Raw genomic sequence first — 13,264 nt, 5'->3', positions numbered from 1 at the left:
TATTCAAACTTCTTCTAATTCATGAAATTGTATAGAAATGACACCGGTTACTGAATCTGGTACTTAAATATTAACGCCACTACAGCGGAAGTTGCACCAATGTGCCAATAAAAAGCAATTCTGTTTTTTGCAAAAAGTTATGTTTCAGATTCCATTTTTGTCTTGTCGTTTGTTGATTTTTATGCCATTTTTTAGCGCTACGAAGATGCGTCTTTGGGATTTGCCAAACACAGAAGAAGATGCAATTTTATTTTTTCAGAAACAAAATATTTTACCAAAAAACGAAAATGTACCAATTTGTATGATATGAAACTTTATTTTAGTAAACATACATTTTGGAAATGTAATTTAAGACAGTGTGATCGGCAAGTGGGACTTAGAAAAGACAACAGGTTTGAAGGAAGCAGAATTCCATTTTGTTCAGCTTTAAGATTCATATACTGCTGGTGTGAGGAGTTGACGTCGATTAAATTTTGTGAAAAGCAACTTGATTTATCGGATAAAACTGTTACAGAATGGAACAATTATATGAATGAATTATGTGTCTTGGATATGGCGAATAAACCATATCCAAGATAACCATAAGTAGGTGGAAGGACCAGCTTGCATTATGGAAATTGATGAAAGTTTGTTTGCTAAACGTAAAAATAATTGTGATTGAGTATTACCCGAACAGTGCATGTTTAGTGCTATATGTAGAGAGACAAGAGATTTGTTTGTTGTCACTTCCTAATAAAACTGGCTCTACCTTTCTTAATAAAATTATTGAAAACATTACAGATGGTAGCACAATTTATTCTGACAGTTGGAAAGGTTACCAAACAAATAGAATAGAAAAAGAAGGATTCCTACATGCTAAAGTTAATTATAAATACAATTTTATTGAGCCTGATACAGGAGTTCATATACAAACAATTGAGGAAATGTGGGGCAGTGCTAAATGGAGGAACAAGAGCAGCGAGACATCATTTAGAATCTTATTTAGCAAAGTTCATATGGCGACAACATCACGTCAAAGAAAATAGAGACTGTTTTGAATCTATGTTAAACTCAATATCGGCCCCTTTTCCACTGAAATCCGATTGACTACTTTGATTTTAAATAAAGTGTTTTAATTTATGATTTGTCGCAAAAATTTTAGGTGTAGATTGGCGGCACTTAAAAATTGCCAAATCTGCAGCTGCTGTAGCGTTAATACGTAACTCCCCTGAATTTTATTGGTACTATTCGGTTTCGAGGGCCGTAAAAAATCGCCAAACTATTGTTGATGCCAATGCTGCCAAAAATAATTGCGGCAACCCTAATAATTGCAGCAAGAAAGGAAGTATAATAGTAAATAATTATTTAAGATTGATGTTTTAATTTAGATGAAAGGTTAATTTCATATAATACATTTTTATTATTATAATTTATATGAAAAAGGCTAAACATGATTGAATGGAAGCATAAGAGTAAATAACTATTTCAGATCATTATTATAATTTATATAAAAATTGCTAAACAAAACTGAATGGATGCCTGCATCGTTATTTCGCTACCGACTTATCGCTAAAGCATAATTTCATCTCGTTGGTTGTTCAAACGTAATTTTCTATAATGAATGATGCCTTTTCTTTGAAAATATTCTCGGTAAAGGGCAGAATCGCTCACTTATTTGTTTGCTGCTTTTTACAAGAGTAAAAGCAATTGGATTTTTGTCAATTTTCTTTTACTTTTTAAGTGAAAATAAGTCGATGTGTACATAGATAAAGTCAATGGTGTGCCCAGTGTCATTTTTGTGCAATTCTAGGATTTTTTTTTTAAGTGAATATAGGTCGATGTGCACATGGATACCGAGTACGTGCAATTCTTAAAAACGCGTCAAGCAGTGGGTGATTCTGCACTTTACCCAAAATTCTATTGCCGAGTTTTCGTCATGGGCGATTCCCAAATTGTTAAATCCATAGGATATCAAAAAAGGATTTAAAAATTAAACTAGTATTTCAATGGCGTCTTAAGAAATATAGAACTATATAAACTTACGCAATCTGAAATCAGCGCATACACTAGACTTGGCGCTCTGTTAAATGGCCGCGTTTGCTAGATTTGGCGCTTTTGCACATACATTTTCATTGCAATTTTTTTACAGCCCTCGAAATCGAATACAGTCAAAAGTCTTTAATCCGGACTCGTCGGGACTTTGGCGATTCCGGAAAATCGATTTTTCCGGATTATAGATCATCAGTTTAAATCTGGTAAGATGGCATGCAGAAATTGTAAAATTAAAAAATATGAAACCGTAATTTATAAAATAATAAGCAATTATGATCTAAAGCAGGGATGTCAAACTCATAGGTACACTTGGGCCAAACAAACAAGGTTTAACTTTAGGCGGGCCGCAAAAAAAAAAAAAAAAAATCAATATTCATAGAAACGTAGATTTAATTCGAATAATACAATAATAAACATATATATACAGAAAAGAACAAGAAAAATTTAATGTTTATGTCCTGATACTTGACATGTCTTCTCTGCTATTATCTTTCCTATTTCGGGAGAAATTTTGTTTGCAGTGATAACTTTCAATGCTGACCCAAGGTGAGCATCATTAATACAGTTTCTAATAGGAGACTTATTACCTTTCATGACTGAAAATAACTGCTCGCACCGATAAGTGCTACCAAACATGAAAATAATTTCATATGCGAATTTTCGAGTATTTTCAAACCTGGCTGGTAAATATTTGTAAAATTCAGGCACGCTCACTTCAATGAATTTTGCTTTCAAATTTGAGTTGCATTGAATCTCGATCACCTTCATTTGCATATGGCTGGGTACTGAGTCAATACTTATTGAGAAAATCGAAGAAAACAAAAAAAAATTTGTCTTTAAGGAATCAAAAAAATTTGTCTTTAAGGAGGGAACTAAAATCATTAAAACTCGTTTCAAATTCCGTTGTTAAATTTGCAATTTTTTCTGCGTATTTTTGATACGAACAAGTATCATCTAAACTTGATTTGTTCATGCTGCACGTCGGGAAGTGCGTCAAATCTTCATTTTTAAGTTCTTTTTCCTAAAGAACTAGTTGACATTTGAATGCTTTAATTATGTCAAACATGTTCGTAATGATATGATCTTTTCCTTGTAACGATAAATTTAAATCCGTTAAGTGTTTGGTTATATCAACCAAGAAAGATAAATCTTGTATCCATATTGGATCGTAAAACAAACTTACGTCTTGATTTTTCATTTTTAAAAATTGACATACTTCTTCTTTCAAATCCCAGAATTGTTTGAGAATCTTGGAGCAAGATAATCAACGTACCTCGGTATAGTAGGACAAACCCAAATATTCACTATCTAACTCACTTAAGAAAGCAGTGAACTGACGCTGATTTAAACCTCGAGATCTTATAAAATTTATAACTTGTTTTATATATGACAAAACATTCTCCATATTTATTACTTTCGTGCATAGAACTTCTTGATGTATAATAGAATGCATATGATAAAGGTTTGAACCGTGAATTTCACTAAGTTTTTCTCTTAGTAATGCTACAAAGCCCTTGTTTTTTCCGGTCATTGATGGAGCGCCATCTGTAGCTACAGAATTTAATTTTGCCAAAGGTAGATTGTATTTCTGCAGAAGTCCAAAAACACAAGTAAATATATCTTCTCCTGTGGTAGTACCAGGCATAGGTATTAGTTCCAGTAATTCCTCAAAAATGTTAAAATTCTTGTCACAAGAACGAAGAAACACTGCTAATTGAGCTTTGCCACTAATGTCCGTGCTCTCGTCACAGGCAATGGAGAAACTTTCGAAACTAGATGATTTTGCTTTGATCTGATCACTTAAATTCGCGGCTAAATCAGTAACTCTTTCCGCAACTGTATTTCGAGACAATGATATTGATTGAAAAGCCTTCACATTTCCAGGACAAACAATTTCTTCAGCTTTCATTAGGCATTCCTTGATGAAATCACTGTCAGTAAAAGACTTCGAATGTTTAACTATCAACTCGGACAAGACGTATCTTGCATGTACCGCCGCTTCACTTTCTTGCAATACTTTACTAAACATGGACTGTTGCTTTTTCACTCCTAACTTGAGCTCTTTCAACTTTTCTTCTCTCACTAATCCTTCGTAATTGTTATATTTCGATTTGTGTTGTTCGTAATGACGTTTAATATTATATAACTTTGGTATATTAATAGTATTATTAAATATCAAGCAGATTATTTTATCTTTTATTTCACAGCAAAAATATTCCAATTCCCATTTTACTTGGAATATTCTATGTTCGTCAGCGATTTTTCGTTTAATTTTACTACCACTTGGTTTTGATATAGACATACTAAATACAAAGGGCTGGAATAAACAAAGGTTAACGTTAAAAAGTTAACAAAAATTTATTCTTTCCACAAGAGATAAATCAAAATGCTGAAATATTTCTTCAAAAATATTCTAACAATATCACAAAATGTCAAACGTTTAGCAAAAATCAATTCAAAACAGAGAAACTAATTCTATCTCACAGTGAAATCGCTACAAATCAATCACAGCATTAAGTAAACAAACAGTTCGCTAGAACTACAGCTACTACTGAGATGAGTTGTTTGTTCTCGGCTTTTATAAGCTTTATAATTAATTTCTCGAATATACTGGAAACATCTATAAATATCTGGATTTTTGTGGATGGCAACAGCAATTACGAGATATTTATTTATTAGGTATTAAATGCAAGCGCTGTTCTATTTTTAACCTTCCAACGCAGCTGTCTTTTCAAAAATCGTCTGCGTTGCTAAGGCAACATGAAGCAAATCTAATTACAATTCTAAATAAAATAAACTAACTAGATAAATAACTATGAAATTCGTAACAATATGAATTAAGTAATAATTAATAATAAAGCAAAGTGCATGCACATGCATGCACCAATATATCATACAAAATTATGATTGGAAAACTGAGACCATCAGTTCGGCCACATTCGGTTATCGGGGGATGTGTACAAGTTCTGAATGCACGTGTCCCCCAAAATCCAAAGGTAGCTGAATGCAAGCTACTCACACGCATTTGTAATTTAAGTAGTGTGTGTGTCAGCTCGCTGTGAGTAATCTAACAACACTGAATAAATTATCGTTAATTACTTAGCAGTAAACATTTCATTTTTTTCTTCGTCAATATGTTATTTTATTATTATATATTATTATTTGCCGAAATATTGGCCGGGCCGCAAAAATATTTGTTGTGGGCCGCATGCGTCCCGTGGGCCGCGAATGTGACATCCTTGATCTAAAGTGTATCAAAATTTACAAAAAAAGAAGCTTAATATTTATTTGTTTACTTTATTAAACATTTCTTTCAACACGCGCATGCGTAAAGCATACCTTACGCATAGCCGAAATTAGAAAATTGCAACCAGAAAACTATTTGATTTGTATTTGTGATATTTATAATGACAAGGAATTTGATTTAAATCATATCAAAGACGGAGTACATCGAGATTAAATACTACATTTAGTAAGGAATTATAAGCCGAATAAAATAAAAACATCTGCCCTGAAGATAACGATAGTGCTGACAGATCAACTTCCAGTTCATTGCGCGCCGCAACGTCCCCCCCCCCGTGCAGAGCAGCATGAAATTGATAAACAGATTTCGGAACATTTAGATAAACATAGGATATACCTTTATCCATTTTTGTAGCAATTCATTTTTTGTTTGATGGACATCGAAACATACTTTCGTTTTCTAGATCCTTTAGGAGCTCCAGCATCGGAAATTCTATTTGACATAATCGAAAGTTCAAGCTTATTGTTATAAAATTGCTCTTACAGTTTGCAAAAAATAATAACTCGGATCCAATTCGAAGATTAAGGAACAACGCAATCATCAACATTAACTGAAATAGATAATTAGATAATTTTAGCTTATACTGTCCGTTATACATTAAACGCGCACGCAAAAACGTATTCCGCGCTTGCTCAGATACATATGCGCAGTCGTAAATGTCTTGCGTGCACGCGTAAAACACCTATGAGCATGCGTCAACGCAGCGCATGCGCAGAAAGATTTTAGGTTTGAGGTCCGGATTATGGGTGTCCGAATTAACGACTTTTGACTGTAGTACCATTTTATTTATTGTTCCCATGACATTTCATGCTGATATTCAGCTTAGACACTGAAGAACAAGAGAGAAAAAAAAATTTGATGTATATATTGCCAATCTTTTGATTAAATTAATAAATAAGCTTAAATCTCAATATGATGAGGAATTTTTTGACTCTCGAGTTCATCAACATCAACAAAAATTGTATAATGCACAATCTTTGCCACAAAAATAAAAAAGTATGCAAATTTTCTCAACTGTTCCAAAAATCAAAAAAAAATTTTAAAAATGAAAAGTTTACTTTTTTAAAGTTTTAAATATCTTTTAGTTTTCTACATTTTTGAATTAAAATTTTTTAACTGAATCCTAATAACTATTCTAATAATGCAATTTTGTGTTAAATGTGTCAATATATTATTACCTAAATTTCTGAACTAAAACTTTTTTTTAATTTGTTTTCAAAGATTTAAAAAACTGTTCATTCATATGAATGTTTGTTCTAAAATTGCAGTTGAACAATTAACAATAATAATAAAAAAAAAAGTCATATAAATTAATTTTTAGTATCCTTTATTGTGACTTGACAGAGTTGGCAGTCCTAGTTTCTTGTTCTAAAAGCTGCATACTATCAGATTGCATTTATATGCTAAATCTGTACTCAGCTTTTATAAACAACTTTTCTAACACTTATCCTACTATGTAACTTGTATATTACTTGCCGTAGTCACATTTCCTTATCTTCCCATTTCTATAGATTTTCATTGTTACAACAGATATATCCAATAAGTTTTGCTGTCTGAGTTATGGATATCCCTTATGCTGAGGTATCTACAATTATGCTCTTTGTAAAGAGCATTAAATAAGCTCTTTTGAAAGAGCATTAAATAATTACAAATTCCCATTTCTATCTAGGTGATAAGACAAAATACAGTCTATTGTAATGGCTTCAGTCACAGCACACGCTCCATCAGAATTAATTATTCAAAAACTATGGAAGCCAAGCAGTAGAAAGCATTAAAACATGGATTTCTAATAAGAAATGTGTGCCCTTGCTTCCAAAAAGATTGCAAGTGTTGTAAAAATATTTGTTTTTAAGTTTATAGAAAAACAAAGCTCAAAACATAACATAAAATAAATTAATAAAAATATATATGCATAAGCATAGGCAGATCCAAAAGTCGCTTATCTACAGTAACAGATTTTACATACACTAGTACAAACATTTTACAGAATTTCTACATATGCTCGATTATTTTCTGAATTGATTGATAGATTTTAATGAAATCTGTATGCATAAAGGTTGATATAACAAAAAAAGTATACCATAGTTATGGTACCCATGCATAAGACGTATCAGCACAGGATGATTCTAAAACAGTATGAAAATCCTCTTAATTTTAAACACCAGGATAGTTCAGCAACATTTATATATTCTGTGTATAAAATTTAGAGTATTTTAATTCTTTTCAGATATAATTTTTAATTCTTAGTTTCTTTGTACAAATGCAAATTTCATATTTACTAATAATAATGACAATGCTTAGCATATTTAGAAAGTCAAAAGGCATGGCTATCTTAAGACTAAAGAACATTTTCAATACTCACTGTTTGTGATGATTTTTACATCCACATGGAAGGCTACATTTGGATAATTTTATGTTATTATTTCATGAAATATATGTGACTTCATACAATAATGTTCAAAGATTCCCTAAAAAATATACAGCTATACTTCGGCAATTTTTTATTTTCCTTCAGGAGAAGAGAGAGTGAAAACTTAGTACTCAAATATTGTAAAATGCTACATATTATTATTATTATTTTGGTGGATGTGTATGGTTTTCTTCCATGATTTAAATAAAATATGTTTTGTTACATGATTTGAATAAAAAAATTATATGAGTGCAGAATTAGTGACAACATTTATTGAAACAAGCAAACTCATGAAATACAAACTCATAATCAACAACTAAAGACTCAAAATTACATACAAATTAATTTTTAAAAACTCAAAATATATTTTGACCATTACAAGTTGAAAAAATACAATCCTTACTTTGGAATGAAATCAACTGCGGGAGTTTCAAGTATTAAGATACTAAACACTTGCTATAATTTTTTTAAAAAATTCAAAATTACATAATGCATTAAAACTAATATTATATATAAGTTAGAAAGCAGTTCTAGAGGTTTTAGAGGTTATATCATTTATAATAGAGTAATAAGAATGCAGTAAACAGAACTGACATACTCTAATTTGGATACTTCTAGTCCGATATAAAATATAAAGATTTTTATAAGTAATACCAAGCACTTTTTTTTTATTTGGCACATTTTACCAAAAGGAAATTTAAATTCTTCATTTTAAAAATGTGCAAAAAAACATATTTACAAATAATAACTTCGCAAACAGAAGCTGCACTTTATATACATTATTAAGTAAAATTATCATAAATTCCTATATTAAAAAAATACTCAAATTTAAGTTAGGAATTAATAAGAAAATTCTACTCAAGGATAAAATAAATTTCTTTATGTGATATTTCAATATAACAAACCATCAAATTCTACGGACGAAACGCGAAAGTACGCGCTAGCCTCTAACCACGGAGTATAGAGATGAGTTTTTGATTAGTTTGTTATTAACTTTCTTGCATTAATTTATTCATAATTTTGCGTTCTAAAATGTTTCGTATTTTATTGAAATGTAAAATACTGTACTGTAAATTAAAATTTTTAAAGAAAGTGGTACTTTCGTATTTTACTGTCTAATTCACGAACACTCCATCACATAGATCGTTCTGCATTTAATTAAGTGATCACAAATAGATGATAATTTAATTAAATAACAAACAAATGCAAGTTATGAATAAAGCATATAAACAAAGTAAATAAATTTGAGCTTAAATTTTGTAATTTACCTGATAAACAAGTTTTTAAATTACCGCTAATCATTTCGGCTGCGAAAAATCCGTAATAGTTTGATATAGCATCGAAATTTTCACTCTTTTATTAATCTAGCTCCAGATAAATTCACTTTAATATAAATCTAAAAGTAGAAAAACATTTTTTTTAAATATAAAAAAGTTCAGTACTCTTCATCTGCACCACTTGGAAAAACTTGCTTCAATTAGTATTAGAAAATATGTAATCAATAATACTGTTAATCTTAATAATAATTTTTTTATAATATAACGCTTAAAAGTATGTTTTATACTTTATGGTTCCTTGTTAAACTTATGAACAGGAAAATGATTTTTTGCGTTAGGAAGATTGCCTCAGTTTTTAATTTTCAGTCTTTTCAATTTTTCTTTCGTATCTCCCAATCTTTGATCGAGATATGTCTTTAAAACTTTTAGTAAATATAATTTAAAAAGAACCTTTCACTGGTTAAACCCTATACTGGTCATCGTGCTAAAACAAGGTTAGAATAGACCTCCTTGGTTTAGACCAATAGCGTGTACATCCCAAAACGGCAGCCTATAAGAGAAGCGATTCTATTATTTTCATGGGGGGTAGGGAAGTTAGAATGGTTTTCTGAGGAACACAACGTCATTGGACGATGTTTGTTTACATTTGGAAGTTCAAAAAATTGCTAAGGTGGATTGCCTTAGTTTCTACGGTTACTTACAGGGAAATATTACGCACTTTTTTCGGTTTGCTGATAGAGGGCAAATAGCCAATTTACCGTTATAAATCCGCGTTCGTCTATTTAGACTTCAGAAGATTTAAGATGAAGTGAATATATTTAACACAACAGAACGCAATCTTAACACTTGTAAATCTTTTAAAAACAATACATCGATAATTAAAAATATTATTTATAGTTCATTATTAAAAACATGTTTATGAATGCATAGTTATCATATAATTAACAATTCATTCAGGAATTATCTCATTGTTTATTATAATTAGAAGAGAAGATATTTTTTACAGCAATGTTTAAAATTTGCTGTTATCGATGGGGTTTTTAAGGCAATTTCCATCTGAAAAAGGAATAATGAATATTTGAATGAAGGGATACTTTATATGAGGTGCCCCATCATAGAGGGAAGATTGCCTAAAAGGGAGATGGCAGATTTGTGGGATATTCCAAAGAAATCTGTCTTAGAGAACAGAAAATCTTATATGTAAAGTATTCCTCAAAAGATTACTACATTATGGATGTGCATGGAGGACCACATAAGGGATCTAATTCGCAAACCTTTCAAGCAAATTTGCCCTAAAAAAAAGAGATGTCATTTTATGGAGTATTTTATTATTTATTTATGGGAGAGTCTGATATTGTTCACTATCCAAGTACACATGAAGCAAAATCTCAGTTCATACCTTAAGAAATGATTGCATACATTATTTCTTGGCAACACAGTTTATTTCTATTTCCTCTTTTTATTTAATTATTTTTTCATAATCTCTGTGTATACTTTTTGAGTAAAGTAAATAAATAAAAAAGTCTGAATCTTTCAAATTTTATACTATGCCCAAATGGGCCTTTTTTGTCATTTACAGACACATACACGTTTCGAGAGCATTTGGGCTAGCACCACATTGTGCTAAATATATTTAAAAACAGCATATGTTTAGAATTCCAATTCACGGTCTCACGTGTTGGAGTTAAAAATGCTTTATTCCGTAGTGTTGCCATTGCTTCCTTTGAAATTGCTGAGTTTTTTTTTTATTAAAATTAGTTAAGTTTTACAAATTATGAAATAGACAATAAAGCAAATTCCAAATTCGGGCTTCCAGGTGCCCATGTTCGGGTGGAGGACTATGTTATTCAAAATTTATGATCCTAGGTACCATTGTTTTTTCACAATGCGAGAAACATATATACATTCATAGGGCAGTCTTCATTATTTAGTTTTGTCACATATATTATAAAGGAATAATATTTGATGGCAACAATTTAAAAAGTTATTCGACACAAAATGCCGTTTTGAAAGTTTTAATAGCCTGAGCTAATAAAAATTAATACATTTTTGTGCATGGTTAAATATGCCCAGTTATGAGGCTTTTGATTGTAATATTGATTTTTATTAGTCAGAATAGCACTTTTTATTTAATCCCACCAAGACACACACTGACAGCGATTTTCAACACATTTTGAGTATGCATTGGCACAAAATAGGTATGAGTAAATAGATATTACTTTTATTAGATATTACAGAGAAATATTTTCGCTCTAGGCTCACCAATAAAGGCTGTTACAGGATGATTCAAACAAAATAAATTAAACTATTACAGGATTCATAGACACTTCTGCTCACGAAAATTAAGTACTTTTAATGATCATTAATGAAAAAATTAGACTTGAATAAACTGAATCAACTAAAGCAATAATCTACACCCTAACTTCATTTTTGTATTTTGTAAGAATAAAATAAATCTGTACGTAGGATGTATTATTATTAAATGTAATCTAATATTTAACTGAATTCTAAAACAAGTTCAAGAATAAAATTAACTTCATAAATTTTTCAAGTAATTAGAATTAAATTATAAAATTTCTTGAAATATTTATAGTTAACCCTCATAACAGTCCTGCATGTTCTGAAGATTAGTGGCTTTTTATTTAAACATTACTAACTGCTAGTTTTATTTTGATTCTTTCTTATATGCCTTATTTTGTCACAACTCACTCAAATTTCATATCAAGTGGGTAAGTTAAATTGTGATGTAAAAGAATACACAACATGACTCATAACACAAGCTTGGCCGTTGTCACCGCAGCTGCTTGCTTAGAGACAGAAAGCTGCTGATCAGGACAGATGAGAACGCTTGACATTAGTATGGTTGCAAGTGTGGAAAGTTAACTGCACTTTGTCTAACCCAGTTAGTGTCAGAGCTTTATGTAGATTTTCTGGATTTATAATTCAGTTAATATACATTATTTAATATAAAGTTCCAATAAGCTGCTGAAGGACCAGAGATGATAGGTTGTTTTGTTTTTTAAGCTGTAAGGAATAAAATTTTATGTAAATTTTACATTTTTGTGTTGTATCTTGAATTTACAATAAGGATTAAGGAATGCAGATAACTCCATTCCATTTGTAACAGCCGTTAGTTACAAATAATTAAATTACGTAGTTTGATACCCATACTCCTAATATATTTATATGATCGTAGAGCCATTAGGTTATTTCGAAGCAGGAGACATGAAAAATGTACAATGCCCTTGCCAGGCTGTCAGGATTCGAACCATGGACCTCTTGAATATGCGCCAAGCGTGCTGACCACTACACCACGAAGGTGGGAGAAATACCTTATATGGTTACAATGCGTTTTTTTAATTTCTAAAAAAAACATATCCATTTAAAAAGCATTAAGAAAATTTTACGACAGTTATAATTTATGATATTGATTTTAAAATGATATTAGTATTATTAAACATTAAAACCATTAATTAATTATAAATAACTAATTAAATTAATTACATTAAAATCTCCAAAACATTTATGTTTTGCAGGTTTTCTAGTCTTTGCTTCGTCTCCTAATCAGTTAATGTTTAAATGGTTTACCTGTGAAGAATAATTTTTTTCTCTCTTTGTAGCACCAGTTCCTTTTTCAATTAATTTTATTTTCATTTCAGAATTAATTAAAGATTTCTGTTATTCTACAGAACTGCTTGTACTCAGAATGAATAGATGAAATTAATTTCGTTTCTTTAATAATATGAATAATGAAAATAAATATGAAATTATATTAGGTCAAAACTGGTGCAGCAACCAGAGTGGCAGAATTTTTAAATTTACTGAAGCACTTAGCAATAAAATTTAGGGCAGTTACTGAGGTATATATGGTGCATATAATTTTTGCTGGGGTTCATTCATGATTCCTAGTAAAAGCTCCTCTTTTTGGATAGCTGGAAAGTCTTCCAACACTTTTGCAACCTGTTTATAAATGAGTACTGTATTGTACTGACTGTCTTGTAATATTTTTACAGTTAAACCAAGAGATGATCTTCATCATCTTCATGCAATATTACATTCTCAATTCGGAATTCTTTCCTAATTTTTAAAGGATTCGAAAATAATTATGGATTTAATATGAAAAAACACTTTAAATGCAGATATTTACAAAAATTTAGAAGCAGTTTTTCTTACCAAAACAATAGAGCTTATTTAAAAAAAAAAAAAAAAAAACTTAAACAGAGTTGAGTTGTAAGTAGTAGC

General features: G+C 30.4%; 1 protein-coding gene across 5 annotated transcripts in view; it reads right to left on the bottom strand.

Moving 5' to 3' along the window:
* Window positions 1-9,446, bottom strand: part of LOC118184508 (protein yippee-like 5) — a 46,863-nt gene extending 37,417 nt beyond the window's left edge. Inside the window, exons 1-2 of one of the 5 annotated variants that reach the window (XM_035354189.2) lie at window positions 9,310-9,446; window positions 9,014-9,141 (exon numbers count right to left, since the gene is read on the bottom strand). The gene's annotated coding sequence lies outside the window, so the exon portion shown is untranslated. Of the gene's footprint in view, window positions 1-7,697; window positions 7,823-8,484; window positions 8,600-8,650; window positions 8,798-9,013; window positions 9,142-9,309 lie in introns of those variants that run through there. The other 4 variants (XM_085824993.1, XM_035354188.2, XM_035354190.2 and 1 more) reach the window with 4 other exon arrangements.
* Window positions 9,447-13,264: the final 3,818 nt, after the last annotated feature.

The sequence above is a fragment of the Stegodyphus dumicola genome, chromosome 10 (genome assembly GCF_044657685.1).
Source record: "Stegodyphus dumicola isolate Sdum_Otavi_A_Nest chromosome 10, ASM4465768v1".
Classification (NCBI taxonomy): Eukaryota; Metazoa; Arthropoda; class Arachnida; order Araneae; family Eresidae; genus Stegodyphus; species Stegodyphus dumicola.
Note: the sequence above shows the minus strand (reverse complement) of the source record. Positions and strands in the feature narration are given on the sequence as shown.